Raw genomic sequence first — 26,715 nt, forward strand, 5'->3', positions numbered from 1 at the left:
TAATTTAGCCTAGCAAATTTAAGGATCGAATCAAGTTAAGGCCGGATCATAAAACAATACAATTTTGAACTAACAAAATTAAGGGCCTTGTTGGTTTGTGAAGCAAGTATTAGGGCCATGATCCATTACCACCCCTACCTAACACTGTCCGGTGCACATCGGACAATCCGGTGCGACCAGGTGACCATTGGCTCGGGCCACGTGTCGCCCGTTGATCACGCTGCCGACCGTTGGTCGTGGGCGCCGTTGGCTCGCTGGACAGTCCGGTGCACACCGGACATTTCAGTGAATTTTAGCCGTGGCGCCCTCGGTGAATTCTCGAGAGCGACAAGTTCGTCGCCGAGCATTGAGCGCGGGCGCTGATGGCTCACCAAACAGTCTGGTGCACCACCGGACAGTCCGGTGATTTTTAGCCACGTCACCCTCGCCGATTCCCGAGAGCAGCGACTTCGCTACTGAACCAACCTGTGCACCGGACACTGTCCGGTGCTCACCGGACAGTCCAGTGCACCGAAGGCTGGTGCAGGTTTGGCTGGACTCAGCCAAACTTCTCAGCTTCATTTTAATTTGCTTCGACACTGTTTCTAGCACTTAGGGAAATATGTTAGTATCAAAAACAATTTACCAAGGCTAGAGACATACCTTGATTCATGATTTGCACTTCTTTATCATTTGGCACATATCACCTCAAAACAATATGTGTTGGGCATCTAATCACCAAAACATTTATAGAAATGGCCCAAGGGCACATTTCCCTTTCAATTATCATATAGGAGTGGGACTTTGCTCAAGTTGTAGCCAAAGTCTCGGAGGGTTTGCCTCATCCAAAGCAGTTGCGCGCAACACTGTCCTGCAGCAACATACTCGGCCTCAGCGGTGGATAGGGCAACGAAAGTTTGTTTCTTAGAGCTCCAGGACACCAGGAACCTTCCCAGAAACTGACAAGTCCCTGATGTGCTCTTCCTATCAACCTTGCACCCAGCATAGTCGAAATCTGAGTATCCAATTAAGTCAAAGGTATACCCCTTTCGATACCAGATCTCGAAACAAGGCGTAGAAACCAAATATCTAAGAATTCGCTTAACGGCCACAAGGTGACACTCCTTGGGGTCGGATTGAAATCTAGCACACATGCATACACTTAGCATAATATCTGGTCTACTAGCGCAAAGATAAAGCAAAGATCCTATCATTGACCGATATGCCTTTTGATCAATGGACTTACCTCCTTTGTTGAGGTCCAGATGTCCGTCCGTTCCCATTGGTGTCTTTGCGGGCTTTGCACCCTTCATCCCAAACCTCTTGAGCAAATCTTGAGTATACTTCATTTGGGAGATGAAGGTTCCTTCCTTGAGTTGCTTCACTTGAAATCCAAGGAAGTAGTTCAACTCGCCCATCATTGACATCTCAAATTTCTGCATCATCACCCTGCTAAACTCCTCACAAGACTTTTGATTAGTAGAACCAAATATGATGTCATCAACATATATTTGGCATACGAAAAGATCACAATTACACGTCTTAGTGAAGAGAGTAGTATCAACTTTCCCAACCTTGAAAGCATTAGAAATAAGGAAGTCTCTAAGGCATTTATACCATGCTCTTGGGGCTTGCTTAAGTCCATAGAGCGCCTTAGAGAGCATGTAGACATGGTCGGGATACCTTTCATCCTCAAAGCCAGGGAGTTGTTCCACATACACTTCCTCATTGATTGGTCCATTAAGGAAGGTGCACTTCACGTCCATTTGAAACAACTTAAAAGAGTGGTGAGCAGCATAGGCCAATAATATTCGAATTGTTTCTAGCCTAGCTACAGGAGCAAAAGTCTCCTCAAAATCCAAACCTGTGACTTGGGCATAACCTTTTGCCACAAGTCGAGCCTTGTTTCTTGTCACCACACCGTGTTCATCTTGCTTGTTGTGGAACACCCACTTGGTTCCCACAACATTTTGCTTCAGACGTGGCACCAGGCTCCAAACTTCATTTCCCTTGAAGTTGTTGAGCTCTTCCTGCATGGCCAACACTCAGTCCGGATCCTGCAAGGCTTCTTCTACCCTGAAAGGCTCAATAGAAGAAACAAACGAGTAATGCTCACAAAAATTAGCTAAACGTGAGCGAGTGGTTACTCCCTTGCTGATATCACCCAGAATCTGATCCACTGTATGTTTTCTTTGAATAGTTGACCGGACTTGAGTTGGAGGAACTTGTGATGCTTCTTCCTCCTTATCTTGTTCTTCATGTGCCCCCCTTAATCTAGTCCTTCATCTTGAGGTACATGTTCCTCATCTTGAGTTTGGGGATACACCAATGTAGAAGAAGAAGGTTGATCTTGCCCTTGTTGTTCCTGTGGTCGCACATCACATATTGCCATTGTTCGCATTGCGGCCGTCGGAACCTCATCCTTATCTACATCATCAAGATCAACTTGATCTCTTGGAGAGCCATTAGTTTCATCAAAAACAACGTCGCTAGAGACTTCAACTAATCCTGATGACTTGTTGAAGACCCTATACGCCTTTGTGAAAGGTAAATGTGCCCTTGGGCCATTTCTATAATGTTTGGTGATTAAGAGCCCAACACACATTCTCTAAGTTCTTAATGTGCCAAAGATTGAAGAAGTGCAAATCATGTAACAAGGTACGTTTCTAGACTTAGTACATTGTTTTGAGTACTAACATATTTTGTCTAAGTGCTAGAAACAGGAGAAAAGGAATTGGAAAAGAGTTGGCTGTGCTCCTGCTCGGTCTGGGTGCACCGGACAGTGTCTGGTGCGCCAGGTGAGTCCAAGGTGAACTGGCCGCTCTCGGGACTCGACGTCGGCGTATGGCTATAATTCACTGGACTGTCCGGTGGTGCATCGGACTGTTCGGTGAGCCAACGGTCGACTGTGCAACGGTCGACCGCACAATCCGCGGGCAACGCGTGGCCCGCTCCAACGGTCGGCAGGGGGCACCGGACTGTCCGGTGTGCACCGGACAGTGTCCGGTGCGCCAACTGCCACGAATCTGCAACGGTCGACTGCGCCAAAATAGGAAGGAGATCCGCACCGGACTGTCTACAGTGACTGTCCGGTGGCGCACCAGACTGTCCGGTGCGCCACCCGACAGAAGGCAATCTTAGCCTTCCTTATTGGTCTCCAACAGCTCCTAGCTGCCTTGGGGCTATAAAAGGGACCTCTAGGCGCATGGAGGAGTCACCCAAGCATTCACTAAGCATTCTAAGTCTCCCACACTCCGTCTTCGCGCACTTGATCGATTGTGTTAGTGATTTGAGCTCTGTTCTAGTTGTGAACTCGTTGTGCTTCATTTTGCGCTCAAGTCTTGGCTTGTGTGCGTGTGTGTGCTGTGGATTTGTGTGTGTTGCTCCCCAACCTTACTCTTGTGCTTTCACTGTGATCTTTGTTGTAAGGGCGAGAGACTCCAACTTGTGGAGATTCCTCGCAAACGGGAAAAAGAGATAAGAAAGAAAAGTCGTGGTATTCAAGTTGATCATTGGATCACTTGAAAGGGGTTGAGTGCAACCCTCGTCCATTGGGACGCCACAACGTGGAAGTGGGCAAGTGTTACTTGGCCGAACCACGGGATAAAATCGCGTGTCTCTTGTGTTGATCTCTTTGTGATTGTTTTGCCCACAAGAACTCGCTTCTCAACTACTTAGTCGCACTAACATTTCTATAACCAAGTTTTGTGGCTATTTAGAGTTGAATTTATAGGATCACCTATTCACTCCCCTCTAGGTGCTCTCACTTTGTATTTTAGTCATAACCTAGTAAAAACCTTCTACAGCTTTGGGAGCAAACTTCGAATGCCTTCCTTTCTTTACCAAGATGTAGCATTTGCTCCCAAATACACGAAAATAGGAAACATCGGGTTTGTTACCAGTTAAAAGTTTGTATGATGTCTTCTTGAGGAGGCGATGTAGATAGTCGGTTTATGGCATGGCAGGTTGTATTCACAGCTTCCGACCAAAACCGCTTAGGCATCTTGTATTCTCCAAGTGTTGTCCTTGCCATGTCAATTAGTGTCCTGTTCTTCCTCTCTACCACACCATTTGTGTTGTGGTGTGTAGGGAGCAGAGAACTCGTGCTTGATACCTTCCTCCTCAAGATATTCTTTGACTTGAAGATTCTTGAACTCAAAACCATTGCTCCTTATCTTTTTCACCATTAGCTCAAATTCATTTTGAGCTCTCCTTAAGAAGTGCTTTAGAGTTCCTTGGGTTTCAGATTTGTCCTGCAAAAAGAAAACCCAAGTGAAGCGGGAAAAATCATCAACAATGATAAGACCATACTTACTTCCCTCGATGCTAAGATAAGCAATGGGCCCGAAGAGATCCATATGTAGGAGTTCCAGTGGTCTTGATGTTGTCATCATGTTCTTGCTTTGATGATTACTTCACACCTACTTCCCTGTCTGGCATGCTGCACAAGGTCTGTCTTTCTCAAAACAAACATCGGTTAGTCCTAACACATGTTCTTCCTTTAGAAGCTTATGAAAGTTCTTCAACCCAACATGTGCTAGACGGCGGTGCCAGAGCCAGCCCATATTAGTCTTAGCGATTAAGCATGCATCTAGATCGGTATTTTCTTTTGAGAAATCAACTAAGTAGAGCTTGCCGTCTAATACACCCTTAAAAGCTAATGAACCATCACTTCTTCTAAAGACAGATACATCAATATTTGTAAATAACCAATTATAACCCATATGACATAATTGGCTTATAGGCAACAAATTGTACCCAAGCAATTATACTAGAAACACATTTGAAATCGAATGCTCGGTTGTGATGGCTATTTTGCCTAAGCCCTTAACCTTGCTTTGGTTCCCATCTCCAAAGATGATAGTGTCCTGGGAATCCCTGTTCTTGATGTAGGAGGTGAACATTTTCTTCTCCCTTGTCATGTGGTTTGTGCATCCGCTATCAATAATCCAACTTGAGCCCCCCGGGTGCATAAACCTGCAAGATAATTAAGCTTGGGTTTTAGGTACCCAACTCTTGTTGGGTCCTACAAGATTAGTCACAACAGACTTTGGAACCCAGATGCAAGTTTTGTCTCTCTTGCACTTAGGTCCCAAATTTCTAGCAACTACTTTATCATTTTTGCATATAAGAACAAATGAAGCATCACATGTTTGATAAAGCATAGTTGGTCCAGCTGATGCTCTCCTAGGCGCATGAAAAGCAACATGATGGCGCCTAGGACTTTCTACCATGAGCATATGAAGAGCTAGATGTAAACATGGCATGAGAATTAAATGCAGCATCATTACATACAGGAGAAACAACATGATTATGACACCTATCATGATGAGCAACACTAGAAACATTCTTGACATGAGCATAAAGATAAGCATGATTCTTTTGTCACGTGAAGAATAAGAGCTACTAGCATGGGAGCCTTCCCTTTCTCCTTGTCAAGATTGAAAGTCCTTTGGCTTGTTAAGTTCTTGGTCCCCTTTTGGAAACCAAGTCCATCCTTAATAGAGGGGTGTCTACCAATGGTGTAGGCATCCCTGGCAAATTTTAGTTTCTCATAATTATCCTTGCAAGTCTTAAGTTGAGCATTAAGACTTGCAACATCATTGTTTAACTTAAGAATGGTAGAAGCATGTTCATTGCAAGCATTAATATTAAAATCTTTACACCTATTGTAGATAACAACATGCTCTACACATGAACTAGCAAAATTCACTTCTTCTAACTTAGCATTTAAATCAGCATTTAGATTCTTAAGTTTAGCCTAGAATCATTGCAAGCAGACACCTCAGAAGACAATAGTTCATTTTCTTAATTTCTAGAGTAAGAGATTTTTCAACATTAATAAATTTATCATGTTTGTCATATAGAATATCTTCTTGCTTTTCTAGCAACCTATCCTTTTCATTAAGAGCATCAATCAATTCATTTATCTTATCTACTTTAGATCTATCTAAACCTTTAAATAGATCACTATAATCTACTTCATCGTCAGAAGATTCCTCATCACTAGAAGTATACTTAGGTGTATCTCGTGTATGTACCTTCTTCTCCTTAGCCATGAGGCACGTGTGTTGTTTGTTGGGGAAGAGAGAGGACTTGTTGAAGGCCGAGGCAGCTAGTCCTTCATCATCGGAGTCGAATGAAGAACAGTCGGAGTCCCATTCTTTTCCAATGTGTGCCTCGCCCTTCGCCTTCCTATAATTCTTCATCCTTTCCTTCTTCCCTTTCTTTTCTTGTGCCTGGTCATTGTCATTATCAGGACATTGTGCTATGAAATGACCAGACTTACCGCACTTGAAGCAGGAGCGCTTTCCCCTTGATTTGTTCTTGTTGGGATACTCTTTGCGTCCCTTCAAGGCGGTCTTGAAGCGCTTGATTATAAGCTCCATTTTGTCCTCATTGAGCCTAGTAGCCTCCACTTGTGCTACCTTGCTAGGTAGCGCCTCCTTGCTGTTGGTTGCTTTGAGAGCAACAGGCTGCAGCTCGTACAGAGGAAGCGGTCCGTTTGCAGCATCGTCCATGTATCTTGCTTCCTTCACCATCATGTACCCGCTTCCAAATTTTTCGAGAATTTCCTCGGGCGTCATCTTGGTGTACCTGGGATTCTCGTGAATAAGATTCACAAGATGAGGATCAATAACGATAAAGGACCTTAGCATGAGTCGAACGACGTCATGATCTGTCCATCTTGTACTCCCATAGCTTCAAATCTTGTTGACCAGGGTCTTGAGCCTGTTGTAAGTTTGAGTTGGCTCCTCTCCCCTTATCATGGCGAACCTCCCTAGCTCACCTTCCACTAGTTCCATCTTGGTAATCATGGTGGCATCATTACCCTCGTGAGAGATCTTGAGGGTATCCCATATTTGTTTGGCATTGTCCAAGCCGCTCACTTTGTTGTATTCATCTCTGCATAGAGATGCTAGCAAAATAGTAGTAGCTTGGGAATTTTTATATATTTCCTCATTAATAAATATAGGATTGTCAGTGCTATCTAAATGCATTCCATTTTCAACAATTTCTCAAATACTAGGATGCAGAGAAAATAAGTGACTACGCATTTTATGACTCCAAAATGAATAGTCCTCTTCATCAAAGTGTGGGGGTTTTCCACGTGGAATAGATAGTAAATGGGCATTCGAATTATAAGGGATGTGAGAATAATCAAAAGAATAGTTTTGATTAACTATTTTCTTTTTCGACGAAGAGTCGTCGTCGTCGTCCAAGAGGAGGCGTCGCTGTTGTAGTAGATGATCTTCTTTATGCGCCTCTTCTTCTTCCCATCCCTCTTCTTGTGACTCAAGCCTGAGTTAGTGGGCTTGTCTCCTTTTAGCTCGTCTACATAGAGGGTCTCCTTCTCTTTGTCGTTGATCACCATCCCCTTACCTTTAGGATCCATATCTTCGGGTGGTTAGTCCCTTAATGAAGAGTATGACTCTGATACCAATTGAGAGCCCCTAGAGGGGGGTGAATAGGTGATCCTATAAAAATCAACACTTAAACAACACAAACTTGGTTTATAAAATGTTAGTGAGGTCAAACCCAAGGTGCTATGAATATAGAGAGAACTCTTCACTTGATTGTTCCTTTAGAATGAGTATTAAATTTAGGAACAATAACACAAGTGATTAAATGAGAACCCTAAGAAAGAAATCAATCACAATGAAAAGTGACATAAGAGACACGGTGATTTTATCCTGTGGTTTGGCCAATGCCTACTCCACGTTGTGGTGACCTCCTTGGGTCAAGGATTGCACTCAATCTCTCTCAAGTGATCCAATGATCAACCTTGAGTACCATGGTTTTCTTCCTTATAGCAGATGTTTCCCTTTATGAGGAATCTCCACAAGTTGGAGCCTCTCACCCTTACAATATTGATCACAATAAAAACCACAAGAGTAAGGGAGGGAATAGAAACACACGCAAGCACTAGAGTCGTAGCAACACAACGCACACAAGTCAAGAAACGAGCACACAACCACGGCGAAGCGAGATCACAACTCAACAAGTGCTCAAATCTCAAACACAATGATCTGAATGCGTGTTTGTGGAGTCTAGGTGTCTTAGGATGTTCAATGGAGGCTTTTCTGTACTGCTCCATGCGCCTAGGGGTCTCTTTTATAGCCCCAAGGCAGCTAGGAGCCGTTGGAGCTCCATTTGGTAGGCAATTCTTGCCTTCCGTTCGTTGGCGCACCGGACAGTCCGGTGCACCACCGGACATAAACAGTGCACGGTTTCTTTCCTTGTCTGGCAAAGCCGACCATTGAACTCTTGGTCCCCTTGGCACACCGGACACTGTCCGGTGCACACCGGATAGTCTGGTGCTGCTTAGTGACCGTTGCCTCTGGCCATGCGTCGCCCATTGATTGCGCGCTGATCCTGCTGTCGATCGTTGGCGCGGACACTGTTGACTCACCGAACAGTCCGGTGAATTTTAGCCATGACGTCCTCGGCGATTCCCAAGAGCAGCGAGTTCATCGTTGTTCCAACCTAGGCACCGGATAGTGTCTGGTGCACCCGTAGCTGGTGCTCCACTAGTTTTTTCAGCTGAACTCCTTTTGCTCCTTTTGGACTTGGCTTAATTGAGTTCCTGGCACTTAGACAAGCAAGTTTAGCACATAAAACAATTGACTAGGTGTTTAGAACTTACCTTCATACTTGATCCATCAGATATACCATTGCTCAATCTTATGTTAGTTCTCACGTAGTGTGTTGTGCATTTAATCACCAAAACAATATAGAAATGGCCCAAGGGCCCGTTTCCCTTTCAGGTTTACCTTGATCCGTCAATACAACACCATGAAGCTGATAAGTTTTCCCTTGGAACATATTTCTCAGGGTTTAGTTTGATTCGGAACCTTCAGAGATTGACAAACGTCTCTTCTAGGTCAGCGATGAGGTTGTTGGACTTTTTGGACTTTACGACGATGTCATCCATGTAGACCTCCAGGTTACGCCCGACTTGGTCAGTAAAGTAGTGAAGCATGCACCTCTGGTACGTAGCTCATGTGTTCTTTAGACCGAACGACATCGAAACATAGCAGAATGTGTTGAAGGGGGTAATGAAAGTGGTAGCATGATAATCGGTTTCCTTCATGGAGATTTAGTGATAGCCCGAGTATGTGTCTGGGAAGGAAAGGAGCTTTCATCCAACAGTCGAGTCCATGACCTGGTCAATATGTGGGAGAGGAAAATGGTCCTTGGGGCATGCCTTATTGAGCCTGTGTAGTTGACGCACATCCTCCAACTCCCGTTCTTCTTTTTGACAAGCACGGGATTTGTGACCCACATTGGGTGATGTATTTCCCTTACGAATCCCACCACTAGGAGCCTCGCTACCTCTTCACCTATGGCCTTGTGTTTTTCTTCATCAAAGCGGCGAAGTCGCTGGGTCACTGGCTGTTGGCTGGATATTCTGGGAGTGTTCAGCAAATTCCCTCGGGATTCTAGGCATGTCCACGGGCTTCCAGGCGAAGACGTCATGATTGGCCCGGAGGAAGTCAATGAGGGCGCCTTCTTGTTTGTCGGAGAGTGTTGTCTTGATTCGAACATGCTTGGAAGGGTCGACGTCGTCGATCTAGACATCCTTCGTGTATTCGATGGATTTGAATGTGCCGAAAATGGTCTTGGGAGCATCCGGTCCAGCCATTGAATCGACGCCCATCCGCCAACTCTATCGTGGCGGCTTGTGCTGACGCGACCTCACAACTAGCTTGCTCACACTCATAGGCTGCTTAGAAGGAAGTGGATGTTGCAATGACTCCATGGGGGTCAGGCATTTTTAGCTTGAGGTATGCGTGGTTGGGAACGACCATGAACTTGACGTAGCCCGGCCTCCCCAATATGGCATTGTAGGCCCCTGGAAAGTCCATCACTTCGAACTATAGCTGCTCGGTGCGGAAATTAGAGGGGTCTCCGAACCTAATCGGTAGAACAATTCGCCCGAGTGGGCAGGCGTCGTGGTAGGGCGTGATGCTATGGATTGGCACGGTGCTGGGGTGCAGCGCGGAGTGCGCGATCTCGAAGGCATCAAAAGTCTCTACGTACATGATGTTGAGACTGCTCCCTTCATCCATGAGGACTTTGGAGAGATGCTTCGAGCCGACAATTGCTTCGACGGTAAGGGGGTAGGTTCCAGGATGTGGTACCCTGCTCGGGTGATCGCGTCGATCGAACGTGATTGGGGCCTCTAGCCACGAGGGGCATGGCAAGCTAGAGGACTCTACCACGTAAACCTCTCGGTTGTCGGACTCGTGGGGGTGCTTGTTGCCACTCTTCTAGTGATGGTTGGCGGCGACCTCGAATGCTAGCGATAGTGCCTCTCCTACTTGCCGCCTAGCGGAGGCAGCAAGTTGGCTAGGGCATTGTTTGAGAGTGGTGGTGTAGTTCTTTTGGCGTTGCCACTTAGGCCTACTCCTAGTGGATAGGACTCGCGGTGACTCACGCGTCAGGACTGGTGAGATGGAGCTCTCCAGCAGAATTGGAGAGGAAGCCGAGGGAGCCGAACTTGATGCTGCTCCTATGGGTGAAAATCCCATCTCTAGTAGATGCTGATAAGCTAGCCATCAGAGCGGGTAATGTCACTTGGCACGATAACGATCTCCTACCTAGCATGCCAACTGTCATAGTTTTGGATACCAGGGAAAATAAGATTTATGTTCGGTGGGGATGCTAGCGCAGACTCACTCTTAATGGTGAATTGTTGGGACTCAAACGGAGAACTTGGTACATGGGATTTATACTAGGATAGGTGGAGCACTAGTCCAGTGTAGTGCTGATCATAGTATTGTAATGGAATGTGTTACAACCTATGTGCTTGTGTGCAAGAGGAAGAGGGGCCTTCCCTTTATATTTATAAGGACAGACCTTACATTGCAATCTCTTTTAGAGAGATAGAGTAAAGGGAGAAAGAATCCTTCAGTTGTCATGGTGGGCCCGCTTCTCCTGGTCATACGAAGTAGTGCTCCTAGTATGGCCTCACCCGTTAATCCCGTCTCCGCGGTGGGTTCATTGCTGACGTCCATGCGGTAATGTGTGGTGGGTCCCATGGTTCAGACCCGAGGCTCGATGCATATGGTATGGTTTCCTCCCGTCATCGTGGGCCTTGAAAGGGAAATGTGCCCTTGGGCCATTTCTATATTGTTTTGGTTATTAGATGCACAACACATTATGTTTGAACTAACATGATGGATAAGCAAAAGTATATGAAGCAAATTGAACTCCAAAGAGAACATAGTGCAAATCTAGAAGGACCAAGTACAAAGGTAAGCTCTAGACACTCAGTCAATTGTTTTGTGTTCTAATCATGTTTGTCTAAGTGTCAGGGACTTTATAAAATCAAGCTAAAAAGGAGCAAAAGAGAACAAGAAAGAAAAAGGGGAAAGGTGCTGGACTGCAGAGCACTGGACAGTCCGATGCACGGTCCGGCCAACGACCTGCTCTCGGGAATTCTTGCCCACATCGGCTATAATTCACCGGACCGCCCGCGTGTAGCGCTAGACAGTCCGGTGAGCCAGCAGCCAACGGCTAGTGGCCATGTCGGCCTCGGGCCAACGATCAAGTGGCACACCGAACAGTCCGGTGCCCCACACTGGACGGTCCGGTGCCCCCCAGAACAGGAAAGCAGCCAATCAGGGGATTCTCTACCCACGCCCAGCCCGCGCACTGTTTACTGTCCGGTGTGCACCAGACAGTCCAGTGCACCCGCGGACAGAAGGCAATCAGGGCCTTTCAAATGGAGCTCCAATAGCTCCTAGGTCCCTTGGGGCTATAAAAGGGACCCCTAGGCGCATGGAGCTCCACACCGAGCACCCATTGAACATCCTACAACGTCGAGACTCTGCAAACACGCAATCGTTTCATTGTGATAGAGATTTGAGCACTTCTTTGAGCTGTAACTCTGTTGTGCTGTTTCATTTGCTCGCTTCTTGTCTTGTGTCCGTGCTGTTGCTGTAACTCTCGCTCTTGTGTGTGTTTCTATTCCCCCTTATTCTTGTGTTCATTTGAGATCATTTGTGTAAGGCATGAGAGACTCCAAATTGTAGAGATTCCTCACAACGGGATATTGTTGAGATAAAGAGAACTGTGGTATTCAAGTTGATCTTAGGATCACTTGAAAGGGGTTGAGTGCAACCCTCGTCCGTTGGGACACCACAACGTGGAGTAGGCAATTATTCTACTTGACCGAACTACAAGATAAAAATAGATGTGTCACGTGTCTTAATCCTACTGCGTTTTTCTCTCTATCCACTTCACTTACATTATTGCTCCAAGTTTATTACTCACGCAGTGAAGAGCAATTAAGTGAAGAAGTTTACTCCGCTCATAATCCTCATTCAAACTTGGCTCTTGCTTCAACTAATTTAATATTAGTCCAAGTTCGTTTTGTTGAGCTGTTTTTTACAATCACCTACTCACCCCCCTCTAGGTGCTCTCAGGCCTCACGTTGACCTTCTACGCATACGGATACGTCCATTTTGTATGGCGCCTTGTCCTATCGTTTATGTCATACCGGCTATTGTGGAGGCTCCGGTGCTGAGGTTGCCCCAACTGGAGCTGCACCATCCCATTAGATAGTTTGGTATGCTTATTATAAGAAAAGGGGCATATAGTTGCGTCTGCAACTATTGACCGGGCCCCTGGCGTCATGTTCTGATGTGGTCGATGTATGCTCATGACTCTGGCCCAGTGCTTGGGTTTGTTCGATGGGGGACTTGGTCGCTCGATCTGCCTCATAGACTTGTTTGGCAGGGGACCTGGTCGCCCAGCCCGCCTCGTAGACTTTCTCGGTGGGGGACTTGGTCGCTCGCTCCGCCTCGCAGACTTGCTCGGCGGAGGACTTAGTCGTCTGCTCTGTCTCGCAGACTTGCTTGGTGGATGACTTGGTCGCCCGCTCTGCCTCGCGGACTTGTTGGGCGGGGGACTCGGTCGCCCGCTCTGCCTCACATACTTGCTCGGCGGGGGACTCGGTCACTCGCTCTGCCTCACAGGCTTGCTCGGCTGGGGACTTGGTCGCCCGCTCATCCCGGTTTGTAGGGCCAAAAGAGGGTTTATGGGCTTGCTCTGGGTACCCTGTTCCTAGGCCCTCGACACTAAGCTTCATCTTAAATACCCACTTGTAGTCGACTGTCTTATAGCCCATAGATCGATCTTTATAACCTCCCATGTTCCATTTGTAGTGATGGAGTCCACTCACTATGGACTGCATCCTTCCAATATTTTGCATCAGTGATGCATATGCTTCTGCTATGGTTGTTGGAGTATCATCGACAAGGTACACAATGAAATCTTCACTAAAGGAATTCGCAATCCTTGGTCTCTTACTCCTAGGAGTTAACTCACTATCATCATCTTTGTCTTTAAGTGGATTTTCAATTGGCTCAATTGTAAGTGTGAATTAAAGAATAAATTCATTTGAATCACTAAGCAAAGAGTATGTTTCTTTCATCGAGGATATCTTCTCAAACAAAGTTACATCTCGTGACTCCATGGCAAATCCACTAAAATATTAGGCGTGTTTGATTTTATCACCCTAAACTTATAGCTCATGCTATGATGTGCATACCCCAAAAGGATATAATCAACTATTTTAGGTCTGAGCTTATGTTTCTTATTAATTGGTACACAAACCATAGCCAAACAACCCCACATATGCAAGTAATAGAGCGATGGTTTCCTTCCTTTTCATCCTTCATACGGAGTTATCTCACTATTTTAGTGGGAACCCTATCCATAACATGACATGTTGTCAAAACAGCCCCCCCCCCCCCCCGCCATGCCTTTTCCATATCAGACATTACTATCATGGCATTCACCAAGTTCAATAACATCCAGTTCTTTCTTTTGGAAACCCCTTTAGATTTAGGCGAGAATGAAGGTGTCCATTTAGGAACTATTTCATTCTCCGAACAGAAAAGATCAAACTCATTGGAAAAATACTCCCTGACACGTTCAGACCTAACACATTTTATTTTATTTTCCAATTGATTTTCCGCCTTAGCTTTATAAGTCTTAAAACATTCTAGTGCATCATATTTAGTTTTTAGTAAAAACACATAACAATACCTAGTTGCATCATCAATTAAAGTCATAAAGTATCTTTTACCTCCTTTTATCAAAACACCATTCATCTCACAAATATAAGAATGTATGAGCTCTAATAATGTCATGTGCCTCTCGTCTACAACCTTATGTGGCTTATGAGGTTGCTTTGTTTGCACACACGCTTGACATTTAGAACCTTGGACAGTATTATAATTCGGAATCAAGTTCATACTCGATAGATGAGACATGCAACCAAAATTAATGTGACACAAACGAGAGCGCCATATATCAGCCACAGAATTGTTTGAATCACACGCATTGTTCACAATCTTATTACAGAAATCAGAGAGTGGAAATGGAACAATCCTATGCTATCATAGCCTTGCTAATGAATTGGCCATATCTTAAAATAACTACTTTAAATTATTTGACTCGAGTACCGGTTTGAACGCATCTCGACATAGGAGGGATCCACTAACAATGTTCATATTTATTAAGAGATAATACTACATGTTATTCAACCCCACAATATTTTTCAAAGTGAACTTTAGATCGACCGTACCAATGCCAAAAACAGTAGCATGCAAGCCGTTCCCCATTGTCGGTACCCTGAAACTAGGGTACCCCTTACTACTGTATAAAGGCACAGTACCCACACGGCTACTCTAAGTCGCGTGGTAAAAGAGCTGTATGTGGACCAGGCCATGACTCACTCCAGCCTCGGGCGACTACTCTAGGTCCGCAACAGCGCCTGACCCCACCACATGGGCAAGTCCGGGGCCGCCACGTGTTCAGAGAAAGTGTTATACTCCAAGGCATCAACAGTGTGTCCGGACCCCCATGGCAAAGTGTCGGACCCCTGGATATACAGTCCAGACCTCCAAGTTTGGTCCAAGACCCCCACGTGTACGGACCGGACCCCTGGAATGGGATCCGGACCCCCCCTCATATGGGGTCCAGACCGCCCACAGTAGGGTCCCAGAGTTCCAGGACAGAGCACACCCAGGCCTTAATCAGGGCCCAAGCGGGGGTCCGGTGCCGACACGTGTCCAGACCCGGTCTGGTAGGATCCGGACCTATCTGCATACACTCCTGCTCCCCGCTCAGGCGGAGACCCGATGCTGCCACGTGGCCTACTGCGTGCGGCATAAGCCAACGGGCGGAACATGGCATCACGCCTTTGGGCTACGCGCGCCTTCGCATTCATTACGGATAAGACGTGCGCCTGTCCATTCCACTGGCAGGCGGCATGCCCAGTCCACGATACGTGGGTCGTGCCATTACTCACACGTTACCCTAGCAAGGATAATGATTCACCATTACTCCCGCGTTACCAGGAAAAGGATTACTACCTATCAATGCTGCATGGACTGCAGCCATCATGACTTCCGCTGATTGCTCAGGCGTTACTAAGGCGGGCAACACAGCGTCCGACGAAGATCTCTGTGCGCTGTCAGCATTTATTATTCACATAATGTATTCCTTCCATTATGCTCCTAGGCCCGCATGTCGGGGCTCAACATCCTTGTATGTGCCTCCCTTAAACTATAAAAGGGAAGGCACACGGTGTTACAAGGGACACGGAAAAACACAAGCTCAATACACACACTCAATACAACTTACATATAGTGGAGGTAGGGTATTACGCTCCTGTGGCCCGAACCACTATAAATCGTCGCGTGTTCTTGTGTTCATCAACAATCCACCAATCAGGCGAACGTCTAGGCCCCCTCCTCATCTTAGGATTAGGGCGGGTGCATTCCGCCACCCGACCGGAGGATTTTCTCTCTGACATTTGGCGCACCAGGTAGGGGGCTTTGGCTTTAGGTTTTTCGCATGTTTTCTTGCTCGACACGATGGTTCACATCGTCGAGCACCGCGGCTTGTCTCTCGAGGACTTCCTGATGGAGGAAGAGGCAGCATCTTCCATGCCACGAGGCTCCAACCGCCCTGCGCCTGGTGCTGCTGTTGTGCGCGCTGCGCAGCAGCACACGCCCGCGCAGACATCCAGGGCTCCGTCAAGGGCTGCTCCTGGGGCATTGTCTGTAGCCAGGGAGTTGCTATGCAACCCCCCAAGTTCCATGGCCTCACCGGGGCCATGAGGTAGTGCCGTGAAGATGTCGACTGTCTCCTCGGCATGGCGCATTCTATCTCGGCCAGGCCCAAGCCTCGATCATTCCGGCAACAACACGAGGCGTCGACATCTGTGCGCTCACCCTCGGTGAGGGGCGCACGGACTGACGACCTGCGGGCAGAGCTCAACCGCAGGCGTGCGGGCGAGGATGCCCGAATCTCTCTGGAGAGGGCTGACGACCTATGGGCAGAGCTCAACCGTAGGCGTGCGGGTGAGGATGCCCGAGTCTCTCTGGAGAGGGTGCGTGAGTGCCGGCAAAACTTCGAGGGTTGCAACCTCGACCAAGACTTCGCTCCAGTTGCGCCACAAACTCCAAGGGGCACCCGAATCCAGATGAGTGTCCCATTGGTCGGCGTAGGTTGTGCTGCACTGACGGATCATCTCCGCGCGGCGATTTGGCCACCCAAGTTCCTGCCACACCTGCTAGAGAAGTACGACGGTACGTCAAACCCGTCGGAATTCCTGCAGGTCTACGTCACTGCCATTACGACAGCTAGTGGAAACACTGCTGTAATAGCAAGCTACTTCCATGTAGCCTTGACAGGGCCGGCCCAGACCTGGCTCATGAATCTTACCCCGGGGTCCATCTACTCCTGGGAAGAGCTCTATGCATGGTTTACAGCAAACTTCGCTAGTGCTTATCAGCAGCAAGGTGTGGAGGCTCATCTCCATGCCGTAAGGCAAGAACCCGGGGAGACTCTCCGGGCTTTCATCTCCCGCTTTACCAAGGTACGCGAGACCATACCTCGCATCTCTGATGCCTCCATTATCACCGCTTTCCGATAGGGGCTGCGTGATGAGAAGATGTTGGAGAAATTAGAGACGCATGACGTAGAAACTGTCGCTACGCTCTTCGCTCTGGCTGACAAATGTGCCAGAGCTACCGAGGGCCGTGCATGGCACTCGGCACCACAGACCGGGGTTACCCAGACGGATGGCTTTGGTGCCACCACCTAGGGCGGCAACAACAAGAAAAAGAAGAAGAACTGTGGCCACGAGAGGTCGCAGTCTGCTGCTCCGGTCGTTGCAGCTGCGGCTGGGGGCTGGAATGAGCGCGGCAAGCGCCCACGACAACAACAGGGAGGTAACAGTGGTTCATGCCCTGTCCATCCCAACAGCCGCCACAGCGCCTCGGAGTGCCGAGAGATCATCAAGCTCGCGAAGCGCGTCACCGAGCGGCGCGAGCAGGCCTCCAAGGATGGCACACCGCCTCGTCGCCGACCTGGCAAGGAGAAGGTCGACGAGGGTGATGCGACCGCGAGAGAATGAGACCTCGGGTATCAGTCCCCCGAGTAGGTCCTTAAGGACATCTTCACTGGAGACTCCCACTTCGGTGATGACAACGACCGCCGCAAGAAGTTGTACGTGATGTACGGCGAAAGCTGGGAGCTCACATCCCGTAGGAAAGTAAAGTCCCTGCGCGGAGAGGTCCTTTCGGCGACCCCAGGGGTCCCGAAGGCTGCTCCACATCAGCAGTGGCAGACCACCACTATCTCCTTCGGGGCTTCCGACTACCCCAAAAACATGGCAGGGGCCGGTATACTACCGCTCATCACCGCCCCTATCATCGCCAACATGAGGCTACATCATGTCCTAATTGATGGTGGGGCTGGCCTCAACATCATCAGCCATGATGCATTCAAGCAGTTGCAGATCCCAGGATCTCGACTAGGACCCTCTCGCCCATTCTCCGGAGTGGGCCCTCAACCGGTGTACATTCGGGACCGAGGAGAACTTCCGCACAGAGAACGTTCAGTTCGACGTTGCGGAGGTCAACCTCCCCTTCAATGCCATCATTGGCAGGCCAGCCCTGTACCGGTTCATGGCCATTGCCCATTACGAGTACTTGGTCCTCAAGATGTCGTCCCCTGATGGGGTCCTCACCGTGCGGGGCGACCATGCCGCTGCGCTTGCAGCTGTCGAGAAGTTGCACGCCCTGGCGGCAGAAACCGCATGCCCGGATGATGGAGGGAGGGACCCCTAGACTTCCTGTACCAAGGCACCTACCAAGGTGCCTAAGGTGCAGCCATCTGGAGCAGACGGCGGTCCCGTCAAGACCATCCAGGTTGGCGTGAATTCCTCCCAGACCACCCGCATCACGGGCAATCTGGAGGAGAAATAGGAACTCGCGCTCGTTGCCTTCCTCCAGGCAAATGCCGACGTATTCGCATGGGAACCGTCGCAGATGGCTGGGATCCCCAGGGAGGTGATTGAGAACCATCTGAAGATCCACCCTGACACCAAACCGGTGAGTCAGAAGCCTCAGAGACAGTCTGTTGAGCGGCAGGATTTCATCCGTGAGGAGGTCCGGAAGCTGCTACACGCTGGCTTCATCGAAGAGGTCCATCACCTAGTATGGCTGGCCAATCCAGTCATCGTTCCCAAGGCAAACGGGAAGCTTTGGATGTGCATCGACTACACCAGCCTTAATAAGGCTTGTCCCAAGGACCCATATCCACTTCCACGAATAGATCAAATCATGGATTCTACCTCCGGGTGCGACCTCTTGTCCTTCTTAGATGCTTACTATGGTTTCCATAAGATCCAGATGTCTAGGCAAGATAGGAAACATGCCGCTTTTATAACTGTGGATGGGCTTTACCGTTATGTTGTAATGCCTTACGGTCTAAAAAACGCCTTGCCGACATTTGTACGGGCGATGAGTAAGACCTTTGGTGACTTGATTAGGGACAGGATAGAGATATACGTCGATGACATCGTGGTCAAGACTAAGAGAGGGTCGACCCTAGTGGAAGACTTAACCCTGGTCTTCGACAAGCTGTGGGCAACGCGCACGAAGCTAAACCCAGAAAAGTGTGTCTTTGGTGTCTCCGCGGGGAAGTTGCTGGGATTCGTGGTTACGCACAGGGGCATTGAAGCAAACCTGGAGAAGATCAAAGCAATTGAGGCAATGAGGCCTCCGGCCCGGATCAAGGACGTCCAGAAGCTTACGGGGTCACTGGCCGCCCTTAGCCGCTTCATCTCAAGGCTGGCTGAGAGGGCGCTACCCTTCTTCAAGCTCTTATAGAAGTTTGGCCCATTCTCTTGGACCGAGGAGGCAGAGCGAGCCTTCCAAGAGTTAAAGCAGCACCTTGTGTCCCTACCAATACTGGTAGCTCCGGAGCCACGGGAGCCGCAGTACTTGTACATTGCAGCGGCTACAGAGGCAGTGAGCATGGTGCTGGTCGTCGAAAGGATGGCACAACATCCCCAGGGGAGTCAGAAAGTTCCCCTAGGAGAAGGTGGTGGGCCGACCACCATGGAGCTTGAGGGCTCGGGACCAAACGCAGGGGTCTAGACCATCCAGAAGCCGGCCTACTATGTCAGCGAGGTCCTCCATGAGGCAAAGGTCAGGTACCTTGAGACGCACAAGCTTATCTATGTTGTACTTGTTGCGTCTAGGAAGTTGCGCCACTATTTTCAGGCATATAGGGTCGTGGTGGTGACCTCCTTCCCGTTAAGGGCCATCCTCCACAACTCTAACGCCACAGGCAACATCGCCAAGTGGGCAGTGGAGCTTGCTGAGTTCCAACTGGACTTCCAGCCTCGCCACGCTGTTAAGAGCCAAGTCCTGGTTGACTTCATCGTGGAGTGGACCCCTCCCCCGAGCGCTCCTGCGGGTCCGGATCCCGATTCGGACCCCACACCTACGGAACCCAGGGCTCCGGTCTTCACCGAGCCCCACTAGACGCTCTTCTTCAACAGATCTGCCCGCCAGCAGGGTGGCGGCGCTGGAGTGGTCCTCATCGACCAAAGCGGAGATCAAGTGAAGTACATGGTGCACCTTAAGTTCAAGGCCACCAACAACATGGCAGAGTATGAAGCATTGATCTTCGGCTTGTCTGCGGCCCTATCCCTAGGGATCTGCCATCTCCTCATGAAGAGGGACTCCTAGCTGATCATCAAGCAGGTCCACGGAGAATGTAGCTGCAAGGAGCCTAGGCTCGCAGCTTACCTTCTCCACATAAGGAAGCTGGAAAAGGACTTCATTGCCCTGGAACTGCAACATGTTCCTCGGGCTAACAAATCAGCGGCAGATGAACTCTCCACGACGGTGTTGGTGACTTGTTCTCAAATGCTATGAATTAAGAACAAGGCAACATAAAATGTTAAATATCAAAGCCCTTCGTCCTTCGAAGCGTTATATCCCTTTGGATATAATGGATTTCGGACGAAGGTTATGAAGGTCACACCTTCGTAATCATAATCATAATAAAAGAAAAGAGAGATTTATACACAAAACACGGAAAATAACATGATTACTTTGAACATTATTATTAATTTATTTCTATTTATTTTACTTATATAAACAACAACAAATTACAAATGTACCTTCGGCTTGAAGGAAAATAAGGGTACAAGCGTGATGCTAATGCCAAGTCAGCGTGAACAGTACGGGAGTACTGTTCATCTATTTATAGGCACGGAACGCAGCCCGTGTAAAATTACATTAATGCCCTTTACTTTTATCAATAACTCTATAGTAATTCTTTGAGGTCTAATTTGGCCTTTTATCTTTAAGTCGGTTCCCCTTTTCTGCTGTCATGCCGAAGCTCTTCTGCACATAGCTTCGTGATCGTTTCATTCTTCGTCATGATTGTCTTCCATTTCCGTCAAGCTTCGTCTTGACCATGCTCTTGTATACCCGCAACTTGATTCCGAAGATACCTGCTCGCATACTTGGAAAACATTGTCAAATCATGTTTTTGAGGACCTTCGGAAGCCGAAGGCCCCCGACAGACGGAATCAACTTGGGCACCCGTGCCCGAGGGCGTCTTCGAAAGATGGCTGCTGAGACCTACCGCCCAGCCTGCCGAACCGGGCGAAGGGGGTGAGACTAGCACCTTGAAGCTAGCGGTCCCGGTGGCGTTACATCTGCAGAACCCAGCAAGGATTGTGTGTGCTACAGAGGGTCATGCCAACCTCTTAGCGCCACAGCCAGTATCTCAGAGTGGTCCCGATGCATGGATCTCCGAGATCCGGGACTACCTGAAAGAGAATATCCTTCCTGAAGATCATGTGTCTGCAGAGCGCATAGTGCGGTTGGCTAAACGATACATGGTGGTAGAAGGGGATCTATACCGCCGTGGCGCCAATGGCATTCTCATGCGGTGCATCACCCAGGAGGAGGGCCGTGAGTTGCTCACGGAGATCCATGGAGGTGAGTGCGGAAGTCATTCGTCATCCCGCACACTAGTCGGTAAGGCCTTCCGGCACGGCTTCTACTGGCCAACCGCTCTCCAGGATGCAGCTGAGTTGGTAAAGTCCTGCAAAGCATGTCAGTTCCATGCAAAGCAGATACACACACCGGCTCAAGCTCTACAAATGATTCCACCCTCCTGGCCATTCGCTGTATGGGGGGTGGATATCCTGGGACCATTCCCCAGGGCTATCGGCGGGTACCATTTCCTCTTCAGCGCCATCGACAAGTTCATAAAGTGGCCAGAGGCCACCCCTGTGGTCAGTATCACCCAGGGTGCTGCTGTTGCCTTCCTCAAGTCAATTATCTGCAGATTTTGGGTCCCAAGCCGTATCATTATGGACAACAGGACCCAGTTCAAAAGTTGGCTCTTCCAAGAGTATTGCGAGGGCATTGGCACCCAGATCTGCTTTGCGTCTGTGGCTCATCCCAGGAGCAACGGCCAAGCTGAGAGGGCAAACGCAGAAATCCTCAGGGGACTCAAGACACGCACCTATGACTGCTTAAAAAAGCATGGTGCAAATTGGGTCAACGAGCTTCCGTCCGTACTATGGGGGAACCGGACCACACCCAGCCGAGCTATCGGGGAGACCCCGTTCTTCCTGGTCTACGGGGCCGAAGCCTGCCTTCCCCCGGAAATCATTATGGGCTCCCCATGGGTCCAGTCTTTCGATGAGTCTATGCAGGAATAGCTACAACATGAGGACGTGGACTTCATCGACGAGCACAGATGGCGAGCGGTGATCCAAAATGCACGGTACAACCAAGCGCTCAGGCGCTACCACCAACAGTTTGTGCATAGTAGGGAGCTCGGGGTTGGGGACCTAGTCCTAAAGTGAGTACTGAACCAAGAAGGGCTCCACAAACTCTCCCCCAGTTGGGAAGGACCCTTTAAGGTGACGGAAATATGCCGACCCGGGTGTGTCCGCCTTGCCACAACAGAAGGAGTACCTCTTCCCAATCCCTGGAACATAGAGCATCTCCATAAGTTCTATCCATAATAGCAAATCTGGGGAGTTGAGTTTTCTTCCTTTGTAACTAGGTTACGCATATGTGTACGTAAATCCGGGAGGTCCGCCATCGTAAGCCCGTCTTTTGGTCTACACCTATGTATATCGAGTTATAAGGAAAAGATTTACCCCCTGGATGTTCTTTTATGATGGTTTTAATCTACTCCGGTTTACATGCATTATTTTTTTATCTAACCCACCCATACAGTTTCCCACCCTTGCTGGTATGATGACATCCGAATTGAGTAGCCAGGCTTGCAGTTTAGGACCCCTCTACTGCTACAGGGGGTCCGGCAACCTGCGGACCAGTTCTAGAGAATAGGTGCTCGTCCCCTGGAGTGGTCCGGACCTGTGTAGCCACTTAGCCTGGTTCCGTACCCTAAGCTTGCACGCTCCACCACTCTGCGATGGGTACTCTAGTATTTGGAATCGTGATCCTGTGGGTCTAGGCATACGGCTTGGCTTCCCAGGCTAAATCCTGCAGGTCATGTTGCATGAATCAAAGGATGGCAGATACCAGACGATGGGTCATATGGCTGTGCTCCTAACACTTCAAAGCCGAAGCTGTGTGCAGGTCCAGGTCCCAGTCCAGAGGTAGGTAGTCTCAAACTATAGAGACTACCTCCTAGGGACAAGGGAACCAATTTTCTCTTTGGTATACTGGTATCCAGCCTCGACACGTCGAGCCTACCTCCCAGGGGGGCCAAGTACAAGTATCAGGAGAAGTTGATAACACTACACACAGCAAGGACAAATAACATACAAGATAAGTTCCAGTTTTACTTGATTAAACGGTTCTTAGAATATGTTACAAGACCAAAAATTATTACAGTTGCCTCCTAGCGGAACCCTCGCCTTGTCTCTCCAGATTTGGCTACTCGACATCAGCAGGATCACGCTGGAAGCGCTCGGCCACCATCTCCACAACGTCCTGTACACTCTCCCGGGCAGCATCTTCTGTGGCGCCTACCGGACCAGCGATCACCGGCGCAAAGGATATGGCGGGGTTGTGGCTCCGGAAGCACGTCAAGAAATATTCAACCACCGCCCAGCAGAGCTTGCTGCTCTCAGCCTACAGGCGGGCGCCGAGGATCTGATCCAGGCGCCGGAGGCGATCGGCGGCGGAGTCCAGCACCGGGAGCGCATCGGAGATTGACGTTGGCAGCTCCGACACTGGGATGGGGCTCATCCCTAGCGGCACCAGTGTCGTGCTTGCCTCGCCAGCCCACGCGGCAATGCGCTGGACCCCAGCGCGGTGCTCCGCTTGGAGATCTTCAAGGGCCTTCCCGGTGGCCTCCACCGCCTGGGGACCCGGTGCCTCCTGTGCCGCATTGAACCGGCGGATCTGCTCCTCCAGCTTCCTTTCTTTCTCCTCCGCCTCGAGCTCGTGCTCGGCTAGCAACTCACCTCGCCGGGTGAGCATTTCTTCCCTGAAGGCGAGATCCGTCTCTTGCCTGGCGAGGTCCGTCTCCCGCCTGTCTAGTGACTGTTCCTTCACCTTCAGATTTTCCTTGGCGAGGGCGGCGTTGCTGGCCTTGCCCTCGAGCTCTTGCTGCCATCTCTACAGCCTCTCCACAGCCTTGACCTGCTGGGCCCGCTGGGCTTCCAGTGTCTGGTCCAGGGTGTTTAGCTTGGCCTGGTATTCTGTCGTGAGGGCCTCCCTCTTGGTGACGGCCTCCTCCCTCCTGGCCACCTTCTTCTCCCTCCGGTGCGCCTCCAACTCCCTAGCGCACACCTTCTGGAGGTCCCTCTTGTACTCCTTGCGGTCCCGCTCGAGTTGGGACCACTCGGAGATGAACTGGCAGGACGCTGTCTTGGTGCGCTCCTCCACTTGGGTGATCCAATCGCTGAGGCGCTGGTGATCAGCCTCAAGCGCCTCCCACTCCCGCAAGATTGCTGCCCCAGTGTCACTAAGGACCTAGTGGGCACGGGACAGTATGCGGGGGAGGGGGACTGGCGCAGCTTCTTGTTCGGCGCCCGACTGGAGTCGCCGCCCAAACACCACCTCCATCTCCTCTGGAGCAGGCGGGGGGTTAGAGCTGGACGCACCTCCTGCGTCACCCCCAGTGTCAAGAGTGGGCGCGGATCCCCCGGCTGGGATCTCCTCCGCCACTGCGATGCCGCTTGACGCTGGCGCCGCTGCCACTGGACCCCCAGCTGCGGCATGGGAAGCCGCTGGCGCTGTCTTGGCAGCAGCTGGAGGCGGATCGCCGGCACCACTCTCAGTAGATTCCTGCTGCTGAGAGCCAGACCGTCGGTGGGCCTGGTATCTGGCGGAGGAGGCGTGACCTTGGGAGCGGCGGAGGAAAAAGCCCTGGCGAACAGACGATGGGTTAAGACTTGTCGGCATGATAATTAGACTCATGGAAAAAGGGTCTACACTTACTTGGAGCCCTGTACTTTCCAGCGACCGCTGCTGTTGCTGCTGCTATTATTGTTGCTGTTGCGGTGGTGGCGGCGGGACCAGAGGACTAACGCGCCTCTGCGCGCCGTGGGCCTGGGAGCTGGCCTCCTCGGCCCCACCAGCAATCCTCTGGCGCTTCTGGGGGTCTGAAACAAGTGACCTGTCAACACGGCGCAGCCTGTGTCGCCTCTCCTCCTCCGACCCCCTGGAGCTACCTAGTGCGGAGGCACTGCTTGCATCCCCTTTGCCCTTGTCCAAGGGGCTGGGGGCCACGGCGGGGTTGGCGCTGGGAGCCACACCGGCGGGCTGGGGACTCCTAGCCGGTGCATCAGAGATCCGAATCCCGTGGAGGGGTCTCGGGCGCCGGTTTGGTGAACCACCACGCCGCTATCGTCGAGGGTCGGCAGCGTGGCCAAGATCGCCGTCCTCAAGCCTAGGTCATCACAGAGCGCTAGGGTGGCCTGGGGGAGTATCAGGGACTCAGGGACAAAAGTCTCCCTGGTAATCCCTCCCACCAGGACAGCCAGCTCGTCCCAAGATAGATCGCTGCCTGGCCCGCGCTGGATCCTATCGATGTCGTTCAGGCCAGTGAACCAGCAGCACAAGCGTGGCCTCCTCTGCAGCGGCATGATCCAGCGCTTCAGGAGGTCGCCGACCACGTGCATTGACGTCAGGTCGTCCGTGGCCAAGACCTTGATCCTGTCCAATATGGGCAGGAACTCTGGCGATAGGGATGGCTTGGTCCTCCACTGCTTGCGATCGAGGGCCAGCCCATTGGACGGCAGGACGAGGCGGTCGTTGGCCTCGATGCTGGCAATCACCCAGTCGCTACGACAGTTCTCCCACCTCGCTCCACCAAAAGTGGGGATGTATACCACGGCCGGATCTGGCCTCGTTTGGAAGTAGTAGGCACCGATGTGGTCCCTAGTCTTCTCGGACTTGACAAGCACAAAGAAGTAGCGGAAGAGGGAAGTGCAGGGGGCCACACCTACGAACATCTCGCAGAGGTGGACGAAGATGGCCGCCTGGAGGATGGAGTGGGGTGTGAGGTGTTGAAGATGAAGCCCGAACTCCTCCAACAGCAGCAGGAAGAAGGGCGAGATCGGCAGCGCCAACCCGCAAGAGATGTAGGAGGTGAACAGCACAAACTCCCCGGCGGCGAGATCGCCAAGGGGGGCAGCGCCGGCACGGATTCTTCCGGCGAGCCCTGGCGCGCTCCACCCAAGCACGCCGCGCACCAGATTAAGCGCCTCAGACTGGAAGCGGTCAGGATGACCAAGCCAAGCCATGGCAAGGACGGCGGCGCGAGCATAGAGCAGAGGAGCATGAAGGAAAAGGGGCGTAGAGGAGCACGAAGGCAAAGAGGCGCAGTCGATTGGAAGAGAATGCGAAAGGGTAACTGCTGCACGCGGGGTGAATCCTTTTTCAAGGAAACCTGAGTCCTCGTTCAGGGAAACCCATCCGCGCGCCCCTGAATTGCCGCAGGAAATCCCGCTCGATGGGTACCTAGGACCCAAGCAGCCTAGTCTATGACACGGGGGCCCGGGTCCACAGGTCATACAATTTGTGTGTCGGATTTCGGGTGTGGAAAGAGCGAACCGCCGCACGTGCCGGTAGTGCGCCTCCTTGGGGCTGCTGCAGAAGACAAAAGGTAATTTTTTAAACCAATGCAGCGGTAACGAGGTGCCCCGCGCGTGGCCCAACGAAACCACCAGGCGTGGGGGCCATGGGTCAGTCAGTCGCGAGGACAGATATGGCAGTTGGCGTGACCGAAGGTGATTGACAGAGGGTGCGTCACCAGACGTGCTGAAACGACGCGCCAATCACCAATCAGGCCATATTAAGGCAAGGTGCAAGCTTTGGCCCCACCTGCAGGCTCGCATCCTCCCCTGAGGCGGGCCCGAGGGCCACTGTCGGTACCCTGAAACTAGGGTACCCCTTACTACTG

The sequence above is a fragment of the Zea mays genome, chromosome 8 (genome assembly GCF_902167145.1).
Source record: "Zea mays cultivar B73 chromosome 8, Zm-B73-REFERENCE-NAM-5.0, whole genome shotgun sequence".
Taxonomy (NCBI): domain Eukaryota; kingdom Viridiplantae; phylum Streptophyta; class Magnoliopsida; order Poales; family Poaceae; genus Zea; species Zea mays.